The following is a 2,272-nucleotide window of genomic DNA, read 5'->3' on the forward strand; positions in this document are numbered from 1 at the left end:
AACGGTACATGCATAAATCTCATGTCATGTTTCCACCCGAGAACACACACACACAAAAAAGACAAATACTTCTTTTTTTGAACTAAAGAAGGAACTTAAGGGTTTGTTCGCTGAATTAAGCTAGTCATTGCGAGAAAATTATACATTCATAAGTCACTTCCGTGATTTTCATGAATTTAAAATTGCAAGAATTTTTAACTGGCTTTGATATACAAGTAGGAACTAGGTTTGTAATTCTTCTGCTACAACAATTGCAGAACATGTTGTTGCAGTAATTCTACTGCAACAACATGTTCTGCTTGATTTATTTATGGATAGTATCCATGTCCTGAAGTTGCTTTTCTTGTCGGGTGACATTGAACTGAACCCTGGCCCTAAAGAGGATCAGAACAAGAGTATTGGTGAAATACTGGCTGCCATTAAATCTCTTTCTACTACAATGGAAACACGTCACGCCGAAGTTATGTCCTCCCTCAATGAAGTTAAAGCCAGTCAAAAATTACTTGAAGACCGTGTGTCCGATATGAACGTAAGATTGGCTGCCGTGGAATCGAAGGTTGACGCACTTGAGGGTCTTCAAGATGTTCCCGACGTTCCCCGCCTTGTTGCTGAAGCTGTTAGAGACGAACATTTCGCACTTTAATGTCGTCTGGACGATTATGAGGACCGGTCTCGCCGGGATAACTTAATTTTATATGGCATCCCCAATAGCCCGACTGAGACGTGGACCCAGTCCGAACAGAAAGTGCGCTCGCTTCTGGTTGAATCATTCTCCCTTCAGCTCCCCGAGGGAGCTATTTCAAGAGCACATCGGTTAGGTACCTTTGTTGTCAACAAGTGTCGCCCGATAGTTGCTAAATTTATTTCACTTAAAATTAAAGATACCACTCTATCACAAAGATCTAAACTGAAAGGCACGAGGATTTTGTTGCAAGAAGATCTTTGTAGAGCTACCCGACTTTCGCGTAAGAAGCTGACAGATTTCGGCAAGGCAAGTGGAAAGAAATACAACTTGCGTTACAACAAGTTATTTATCGACAATAAGTGTTATGCATACTACGCTCAAACCGATAGTGTGTGTGAGGTTGAACTACCAAACGCACGCTCTGGTACTGACGCAGACAACGTGGGTCAGATTAACGATAATGGCGCCCAACACTCACCTTCTTTGATCCCGTCCCCTCCTTCTTCCTAGCTATCAGCAGCCGTTCAGGCGCGATCTATTCGTGACTGCTCTTTTCTTTTTTCCAATATCAGAAGCATTTTAAACAAACGGGACGCCTTATCGTCCCTGGCTGACACATGCCTTGCCAATGTGATTGTCTTGACGGAGACCTGGTTATCTAGTAAAGTTGACAGCCGTGAACTGTTTTCTTGTCAGCACGACTATACCGTTTATAAACAAGATCGTTGCGGGCGCCTGGGTGGGGGAACGGTAATTGCTGTTGCTGGTAATATAGTTTCTTGTGTTGTTCCCGTGCCTTCGCCTCTCGAATTTCTTTGTAGGTGCATTCGTTTAAATCACATTCACACGGTATTTTGTGTTTGCTACCGGCCGCCCCAGGCTACGCCGACATTTTGTGATGATTTGTTTGATTGCCTCAATAATGTGGTTATTAGATTCCCTAAGGCCCCCTTATTCCTGCTAGGTGATTTTAATTTTCCTGGCATATCGTGGAAAGACTGCTGCCCTATTGTAACTTCTGGTTCATCGGAGTGTTCAGCTTTCATTAGCAATTGTTCTATGTTTAACCTCTCCCAACTTGTAAATGCACCTACTCGCGTTACTAGCTCATCAGCTAATATTCTTGACCTCGTATTGACCACTACACCTGAATTTGTCTCATCTCTATCTCTTCTGCCTGGTTTAAGCGACCACTCTGCTATTCACTTCACTTTACAATCCAGTTCCCCCCGCCTTCCTAGGCAGTATAAACTAATTCGGGACTATGGCACAGCGGATTCTTGAGCAATCAACGCCGAGTTGGCAATGTTTGCTGTTCCGCAGTTCTGGGAACGATCGATTCATGAAAATTGGGATCTATTTAAAACCAAGGTCACTACTCTCGTTGATAAATATATTCCTCTTCGTCGAATATCCTGTTCCCGAAAATCACCGTGGTTCAACCTATCGTTAAAACGTCTTCAGAACAAAAAAAAGCGTCTTTTTCGTCGCTGTAGGGCATCCAAGATAGGCGAACGTTGGTCAGCTTATCTGTCCGTGGCGTCAACGCCAAGCACGCTTTTTTTAATAACACGCTTCCATCTTTGT

General features: G+C 43.3%; 1 pseudogene; it reads left to right on the plus strand.

Moving 5' to 3' along the window:
* The first annotated feature begins 310 nt into the window (after window positions 1-310).
* On the plus strand, window positions 311-1,912 carry LOC121836472 (annotated as a pseudogene).
* Window positions 1,913-2,272: the final 360 nt, after the last annotated feature.

This window comes from Ixodes scapularis, unplaced genomic scaffold, assembly GCF_016920785.2.
Source record: "Ixodes scapularis isolate PalLabHiFi unplaced genomic scaffold, ASM1692078v2 PGA_scaffold2__306_contigs__length_199485367, whole genome shotgun sequence".
NCBI classification, from domain to species: Eukaryota; Metazoa; Arthropoda; class Arachnida; order Ixodida; family Ixodidae; genus Ixodes; species Ixodes scapularis.